The sequence below is a fragment of the Sinocyclocheilus anshuiensis genome, unplaced genomic scaffold (genome assembly GCF_001515605.1).
Source record: "Sinocyclocheilus anshuiensis isolate Anshui unplaced genomic scaffold, SAMN03320099.WGS_v1.1 scaffold1746, whole genome shotgun sequence".
Taxonomy (NCBI): domain Eukaryota; kingdom Metazoa; phylum Chordata; class Actinopteri; order Cypriniformes; family Cyprinidae; genus Sinocyclocheilus; species Sinocyclocheilus anshuiensis.
In genome coordinates this window covers 602,398-612,007 of record NW_015545562.1, presented here as the reverse complement: position 1 = coordinate 612,007, position 9,610 = coordinate 602,398, and the positions used below count along the sequence as shown (strand labels likewise).

Below are 9,610 nucleotides of genomic sequence, written 5' to 3'. Positions count from 1 at the left end.
AGGGCACACAGGAATGGGCGAATTTCAGTAGAGCACTCCAAGTTCACCATGGGATGAAAGGGCTGTCAGACAAGAAAAAAACTGTGCTTATAATAAATAATACATTCTTAAATAATATATTAATAACAATAATTATAAAAATATTATTTTTTTATTTTTATAAATATTTAATATTTGTTATGTTTAAATAAATAAATATATATATACAAAACTGTAGATGTATTTTAACAACAGTTTAGCTTTGTCCACATACTAATTAGTAAATTAGCACTCTAAGCTTAGGATGAAAGGGCTGACAAGAAAAATAATAAATAAAAAAAAAAAGTTTAAATTATTTTTGAACGTGTCAATAAATAAATAAATAATCTTTCTTCCTAAAAGTATGGCTATGTTTATTATTTTACTTTAAAAAAAAAAAAACACTTGACCCTTAAAGACTTGCACTCTATTTGTTTTCTACTGCAACTGCTTGCTTTCTTAAAAAAAAGGCCTCTAACACTACCCGTCTCTATTTTCTTTCTATTCTACCTACTGTTTTCTTTATATTTATTATATAATAAAAAAAAATAAAAAAAACCTTGCTACTTGTATGGCATTGGGCTAACAGAGACTTGCTATAGCACTTGTATATTATTGCTCTTTTGTTGATTTTGATTGCTTCCATTGTCCTCATTTATAAGTCACTTTGGATAAAAGCGTCTGCTAAATGACTAAATGTAAATGTACTTTGTTTGCATACATTAAATGCACATTTATTAATTTCATATTTTATGTTTTGCTGCCTTCATTTGTCTTATCTGCCCACTCCAGATTTAAGAACCTATAAATGTGATGTTACAGCAGATTGACTGGTGCAACATGGTATTGTGATGTTTTCTGAAAATTGCTGAAGTTTAAAATAAGTTATTTTTATTTGTGTTTAATAACTTGGTTGAACTGCAAATGTGATTTCAACATGGCGGCCATCAAGTGGAAACTATACATTGAAACACGAGTCATCAATATTTTCCTATTTTCTCTACAGAGAAAGACTGAAAATTTTAAGAGTGAATGCTTTAAAAAAATGTAGGAGTATAGTACATTAGGCACATAGATGGCCTCAAAGCACAAAACTCTGATTTTGATCTCACGGGTATAATTATTAATACTATTGTTTTCTATCCTGTGTGACCCTTTTCCAGTGTGTTACATAGGACGACCAGACATCCCAGTAAAATCCCAAATAAAAGCCATGTCCTGACAGTTGTAATACCGTTTGTCCTGATAATTAGCTGAAGTTTTAAAGCTAAAAATAAACACTGAAGAAAAACATGCTGCTATTTTTTTGCCTACCACCTGACAAAGAAATTCAAATCTACTAACGTATAAAAACTAATCACTGATGACTTTTGGAAATCTGACAAACCATTTCCAGTCATCTTGAGAACATCAGAAGGAGCATCTTTAGTGCTCAATGAAGCAAGAACAAAACCCACCAGGCCACGTCTCTGACTCTTCCCTATTTTTTATCAGTCACTCGGTCACCCTTATGTAAAATGAGAATAAAAATTGGATGTGTAATGTAACCTCTCTGAGGAGGCCTTTGTTTGGGGCGGGAGACATGCTGTTTATTGCTGAGGCCCACTTACACCAAGAGGCATTCTGGGAGTAGTACCAGCTTTGGGGCTGGACATAAATATGCAAATCCCATGGGGGAAAATGAAAAAGACTCCACCCAGGACCAGACAGATAGACAATAACGCCTCCACCCCTGCAGAGTAAGGGCCTTTGTGATGGTCGGGTAGGGGTTCTGACACCGCTTGTGTTGAAAAAAAAAAAGGACCAAAACTTAAAATCATTCAAAGCCTACATGAACACGCTAGAAAAAAAGTAAAAGGATGTGTTTGAAAAAAAAGAGAAAAAATAATTTCCCTCCTAGGGGTTCCCTAATAAAAATGCTATAATAATTTATATTTTAATTTTAAATATAAATTTTTGGTGGTTCAAAAATTCTAAATTACTATATAAATAAATAATACCATTGCTCCTAGTGGTTGGCTATTAAAATGCTATAATAATTTACATAATTACAGTATTTAAAAAACCTATTGCTTGGTTGTTAAAAATGCTAATAATTTATGCAATTATTATAAACAAATATAATACATTGCTCTTAGGGTTTGGCGATTAAAAATGCTATAATAATGTGGATAATTATAATATAAAGAAATATAAATCCTAGTGTTTGGTTGTTAAAAATGCTAAAATGACTTATATAATTATTACATACAAATATGTTTGGCTATTAAAAATGCTATTTGTTACAAATTACATACAATGATGACTTTCAATATGTTACTAAACGACCAATTCTTCACTTAATATGTAGAAAATTACCTTAGCGTTTAGGCTAAATCCAATGAGATGATCTAATATGCTAAAAACAGTGTTACCATTATTTACTATTGCAAATAAAAAACCGATTGCAACAGTCCAACACATTTATATTATATATACTGAATGTATAATGCATATCCATAATGAGAGCATTCAGCCACTGCCAGCACACTAGGCTACCACCCAAAATGTCTGTAAAAAGGGATTAGGATGGATATTATGTTTGCCCATTTTGACACAAAGCATCTAAATCCAGCAATCGTTTCCAAGTACCTAATCCATATTTAACGCAGCATATACCATTGAGATGTGCCGCTAACATGACACACCAAAGAGCACCGGCTTTAACCATCAGACCATAAAAGCATGTAGAAAAAATGCTTGTTTATTAATCACATAGCTTCTGATGCTGGCCAAATTAACTTTTGTTTATAAAGATCATTATAATATTTTGTGGACAATAAGTAAAGCAATAGACAATGACATAAAACTTTATTGTGACTGACTTTTATTGTTGCAACTTCACAGTTGTTGATCATTACTGGCGGTATTCGTGGCTGTAGTTGGTACAGAAGGACTTATGACGTGTCTTACACCATTCTGAGCTCAATTGAGTGGACACACTCTGGCTTTTAGGCAAGATAAAAATAAAACTAGTGCCATTATTTGCTGATCTGGTGAAAAACATTATCTCATCATTGCTGTCAGCCCACATTACATGCAATGGTATGATCTGATGAACTCAAATGTGTGCATCTGGTCTACTGCTTTCCTAAGGGCAAACATACTCTTCCTACTCATCAATGTCCAATCCAGTGCCTTTGTGTTTCTTAAGGGCATTGCAGAAAGTTATTTAGGGATATTCAAAACATACAGAGATACAGAATATGCTGAAGGGAGAAGAGGCACAGTGACTGTTGCTTTTTGTTTGGGCAGAGAGCATGTGCTTCAAAGCATTATATATGAGTAAATGCTTCATACAGCTGGCATGCTATACAATATCTATGGGAGATGTGGAAGCACTTCATACAATCTGAAACTAAAATCCCCAGGAGCAAAATATATGAAAGTTAACATGGTCAAGTCTTTTTTAATATGGCTGGACCTGTGTGTTTCACACACATGGGTTGTAAATATAGTTGAAAACACAGATTAGCAAGTTCACTTTTAGGGCCCTATTTTAACGATCTAAGCGCAAGGTCTAAAGCGCATGGCGCAGGTGCACTTAGGGCGTGTCCGAATCCACTTTTGCTAGTTTAACGATGGGAAAAACGGTCGGCGCGCCCGGTGCATGGTCTAAAAGGGTTGTCTCTATTCTCTTAATGAGTAATGGGTGTGTTTTGGGCATAACGTGCAATAAACCAATCAGAGTCTCATCTCCCATTCCCTTTAAGAGCCAGTTGCGCTCGCGCCATGGCGAATTTGCTATTTACACATTGGAAATTGCAAGCACAAAGACAGAACGTGTCTCCAGAGAGGAAACGGATCTAAATACATGCAATGACTATTCATTATGACATGTAGGCATTTTTATATTTATGTAGCCTACACAATAATAATCTTTTTCTCAGGTGTTCTGGATCCAGACTGAAGCTTGTGTAAATCCTAGTTACCACGGGATGTCAATCCCGTGGCAAAAAAACAGAGAAACAAATGATCTAAATGGTCTAAAAGAGTTGTCCCTATTCTCTTCATGAGTAATGGGTGTGTTTTGGGCATAACGTGCTATAAACCAGTCAGAGTCTCATCTCCCATTCCCTTTAAGAGCCAGTTGCGCTCGCGCCATGGCGAATTTGCTATTTACACATTGGAAATTGCAAGCACAAAGACAGAACGTGTCTCCAGAGAGGAAACGGATCTAAATACATGCAATGACTATTCATTATGACATGTAGGCATTTTTATATTTATGTAGCCTACACAATAATAATCTTTTACATTTTAATCCCTTCATTTTTAAAAATGTTTGTGTGCTGCTGCGCATCCCTGTGTGTGTAATAAGCAAAGTGTACGCGCGTTGTTCACCCGCCTATAGGCGCATATTACTAACGCTCTTTAAATAAAAAATAAAAAAATAAATATTGCGGCAGACTTTAGACCAGGTTTTTGTTGGTCAATGGCACAATCTATTTCAGTTGCCTCAAAATAGCAACGCGCCTGTAATGCGCCTGAACACACCTCGTTTTCAGACCAGCATGCCCATGGGCGCACAAATGAGCGCAAATGCATTTGTTTTTAAACAACGTGGTGCAGGACATGAAAATGACAACTGTGTCAAGCTGAAACTAGTAAAAAACACTTGCGTCGCGCCTGGCACCACATTGCGCCAGGTGTATGATAGGGCCCTTAATGTTTGGAGCTGCTGCGTGTCAGTTTGCCACTGATGAAGGACTCATTTATACCCTCAATTAAATTTAAATTAATTTCATTTATAAAGTCAATTCAATTCAAATAGCTTTCTTTATTTCTGAAAGGGACTTTTTAAGCCCTAAATTCTTTTGGTGCTCCAAGACACTTGTGTAGCAACTAGGGATGCAGCAATTTTTATTATTTTTAATTATAATATTTAAATAAATAAATGCTAATAATTTATGCAAGTATTATAAACAAATATAATACCATTGCTCCTAGGGTTTGGCAATTAAAAATGCTATAATGTAGATAATTATAATATAAAAAATATAACTTTGGTTGTTAAAAATGCTAATAATTACTATAAAATAATAATATTGCTCCTTGAGTTGGTGACTTAAAATGCTATAATAAATTACATAATTAAAAATATAACTTCTAGTGTTTGGTTGCTAAAAATGCTAAAATGACTAACATAATTATTATATACAAATATGTTTGGCTATTAAAAATGCTATTTGTTACAAATTACATGCAGCGAGCCTCTGCCTCCCCCTTGTTCTCACTTTTATAGACGTGGTGTATCTTGAACTGTCCACTGCTCGCTTCATGGCGCCAGAGAGGACACCATTAGACTTTGGGCTCATACTTTAGAGAAGCTTAAAGGTTTATTAACTTGAATTAAGGAGATTCACCCCCCTCCCAAATACACACTTTCTGGTCTTGGGCTTTTTTTTATTTTTTATTTTTAATTTTTTTATTATTTTATATATATATTGTTTTTAATATATATTGATTTAGAGTCGTGTTTAAGGTTCCCTGTTTGGGTTATAATTGCCTCTTTTTTTTATTGACGTAGACTTCTTTCAGCGCTGTTCCAATTGTTTGTATGTCAAGATTTTTGTATGGGTATATACTTCTTTTTACATAATCTTTTGCACATGTATAGTCTTTGTACTTTGTATATTTTGGAGTATATTAGGTTTTAAATATTGTTTCGTATATTTCGGCCATTCACACTTCAGTTTAACTGATTAGTTTTAACCAAATTATTATTATTATTATATATTTTTTTATAGATGTACTTCTATTTCATTTATCATTTGTTTTTTCTGTTGCAAAGCTGATTGTTTGTCTGTGTTATTCTGTATACTAAACAATGTAAAAACAATAAAAAATTGATAAAAAAAAATTACATGCAGCGATAACTTTCATTATCTTTCCAAACAATCAATTCTTCACTTAATATGAAGAAAATTACTGCATTCAGGCTAAATCCAATGAGATGATCTAATGCACTAACAACAGTGTTACCATTATTAACTTTATTATTTTTATGTTATGGCTGATAAATGGCAAATATCAAAATGTTGTACTATTTTGTAAAACATAAACAAATAAATAGAACTAAATAAATAAATGAAACAAGCTAACAATAAAATCAACTATTTTAAATCCTAAATGTGAATTAAGGCACTGCAATAACTATAAATAAAGCATTCAGTGGTGACTACAAAGATAATCTAAATGTAAAAATAGGTGTAAATGAGCACATACAGTTAAATATCCAATGACCATCATACAAAAAAAAAAGCAATACTGACCGATGTTGTGTGTATTTCACTGATTTATTCTTAGATCTCTCCGAGTTGCAAAAAGAAAAGGGAAAAACAACAAGGCAAACAGAAGAGATTCTAAGTCACCTAACCTGACCGTTTAAATGTGTCCATTCACAAGTAAATACGTTTAGTTCCTCCCTCCACCCATAAATCCAAAGTACATATGCCTTTCTCAGTGAACCCCCACTTGCTCATTGATAACGAAGTTTAGGTCACGTCCTCAAAGCATTCTGAACAATTATTATTTTTAACTGTACATAAATTATCATATGCCCTTCTGGTTAGTTTTCCCTATTCCACCGGTCACTATTTAACTTAAGGCAGTGTTCACTTAACAGAATTCAACTGCACTGCCATGGAAACCAGTGATGCATAAACGGGCCGTTTTGAGGGAGAGAGGTCAGAGTGCGAGTGACGACCACCTCCTGAGAGAGAAAGCCTGCTCTTTTGTTGCAATACAATTGGGATCCGTTTCCCCGGCAACCGCAGTACCTTGTGTGGGGGGAGGGATGAAAAGAGAGGAGGGAGTGGAGAAGAGAAACAGACAGAAGAGGAAGGGACAAAGAAGAAGATATGGATGGGAAATAATGGTCAACCCTGCCATTCCAAAAAACACTGTCCTAAAGGTTAATGCATTAATAAATGTGCATAAATGCTCCATGCTAACATATATACTTTCAATTAATAGTATAAACAATCCTGTTTAACCCTTTTGTACATGCGAAATAATATCTATGAATTGTTTTCACCTATTTTTTTTTATTTTGGTCAGATCACTTACAAAAGTCATAGCACCTCTCATAAATATCTAAAAATAATGATTCCCAAACAATGCATAGCTGATATAATTTGAGTTGCCATATTGCATTACAACTGCAGGGTGGCCTTAGTGATCACCACGCCATGGTAAAAATAACATGAGGACAAGGTCATGTATCTTCATATGTTTGACAAATGGAGGAGGACGTTGAAATTAACTAGATGTCAAGCTGCATCAATCAGTGCACCTGAAATGCTTAATATTGTTAGATTTACCCAGCATTCTCTTTGCAAGCTCAGTTCAAATGCTCCCTGAACCTTCCTATCACTGCATGCAACCACAACAATCCCAGAAACCATCCCTGTAGGCAACTGTCCCCTTCACAAATGAGGTTACCCAGAGTTCAGAGCAAGATCCTGCCACTGTCTGACAGTGATTTTGAATCTGAAGCAAGGACGGTTCATGTGTCCCTCATGATGCCAGAAAGAAATAAACGGTTTAGAACTGATGACATGAAAGATTTAGTCTGGTTTTCCTGAGTAGACTAATTGCTGCTTAAACTGTCACCTTCTAGTCATTGATGTCAGTTGTTTGTAAAATAGTAAAAGCTATTTATCAATAAAATCACATTTAAATTTTCATTTGGCTTTTCTTTTTCTGTTAATTTATCCTCAAATGCAGAAATCATGCCAAAAAGTTCTGACCTATTAAGTAAATTTAAAGAACAAAATCCTTTCATTCTTGCAATCCAAATGAATGTAATAATTAAAAATCATTATTAAATAATTATAAAATAAAAATAATAATACATAAAACAAACAAATAAATATATTATATAATAATTATAAAATAAAAATAACAATATGTAAAACAAACAAACAAATAAATAATTATAAGTAATTACAAATAATAATTATAAAATAAAATATTTTTTAAATGTATATAAAAATATATTATAAAATAAATATTAAAATATTTTTTTGTATATACAATGCTTGAAAAAATACATTTGCAGAGTGTTACATGTGAATTGTGATTATCGTTCAAATGCATTTGAATATATTTCTACACTGATCTTGTAATCCTTGTGCAGTAGTGGGTTTAAAAAGTATCATCACTTTATGTGTGTGTTTGTGCTGGTTACAGTGCAAAAGGTTATGTAACTCTACATTTCCACACAAATGTACAAGAGGATGAGCAGATGGGTTGCCTCGGCTCAACTCCATCCATTCTTTCTTCTTTTTATCTCTTTAATTTCCTGTCCCATCCCTCTATAATACTAGGGCAGGACTGGAGTGAATAAGTTAAAACCTTGTGACTGAGGACAGCCGGTTTTAGATAACGTTTACAGTGCTGCGTGTGTTAAACAGATACACTGGCCGCTGTAACAAGCTAATGCATCTGTTTTCAGTAGGGCTCAACTGAATACTGCGGCCCGGGAAAAGAGGATTAACCATCGGCTCGAATCAATCCAGGTGTTATAGCTGCAGATACAAAGATTACAGAACAATCAAAATAAACAACACGTCTGAGCACCATTAACTGCTCATGACATCAACCACTGTGGTATACACTAGCAAGCCGCTATAAAGCAACCTTGTTACATAAATAGTTATAAGATGCTTATTTCATCATGGCCACATGCAAAAGAGGACCAAAAAATTGGTTAAAACTGACTTCAGAAATAAAAATATAGCAAACATCCCCGTAGGACAGATTAAAGATTAATTTCCCTTTAAACATTTCTGTAATGTGATCTGAATTATCTGCAGGGCACAAGAAAGAACTGGGTCAAATCGAAAATGACAAATCTTTGATGCTGTTAGTAGGGATGCACCGATACCACTTTTTCCAGTACTTGCCCGATACCGATACTTTTATTTTTGGTACTTGCCGATACCGAGTACCGATATTTTTATTGCATTTGTAAATTTTTTAAATATTGGGTACAGAAACCAAAAGGGTATGTATAATGTTAGTTGGTTAACTTCATTTATCAAATAGATACAGTCAAACCTAAATTTATTCAGACACCTTCAACATTTCTCACATTATCACAGTTTATTCACTATAGTTTAGAAAATGGTAATAAAATATGACAAGAACTCAGAGTTACACTGTGTCAGAACAAATTCATCTTGATAATGTTAGATAATTTTGATAGAAAGGTATGTAATAGATTACAATCAACCAAAATAATTCAGACAGCTGTTAGTATGACAGTATTTACACAACTATGAATACTTTGTCGGGCAACCCTTAGCCTCAATGACAGCCTGTAGTTCTCTTCTGGGCATGCTGTCACCCAGCTTCATGCAAACCTCAACTTCAATGTTTTTTCCCAGACTCAGTCTGAATAATTTTTGGTCCCAAATTTGTATAAATTTTACTGGTAGTCCACTGTATGAAGAAATCTTGGGTATAATTTGTCACAGTTTACTTTATTTTGCAATCCTCACTTACATAAATGAACTATAGTGTCCTGCACCCACTAGTAAAAAAA

At 33.9% G+C, this 9,610-nt stretch overlaps 1 long non-coding RNA gene across 1 annotated transcript in view; it reads right to left on the bottom strand.

The window, feature by feature from the left end:
* Positions 1-9,610, bottom strand: part of LOC107698354 (uncharacterized) — a 17,357-nt gene continuing 7,747 nt past the window's right edge. The window contains exon 3 of the long non-coding RNA XR_001635338.1: positions 1-62. This is a non-coding gene — a long non-coding RNA (uncharacterized LOC107698354). The remainder of the gene's footprint in view (positions 63-9,610) is intronic.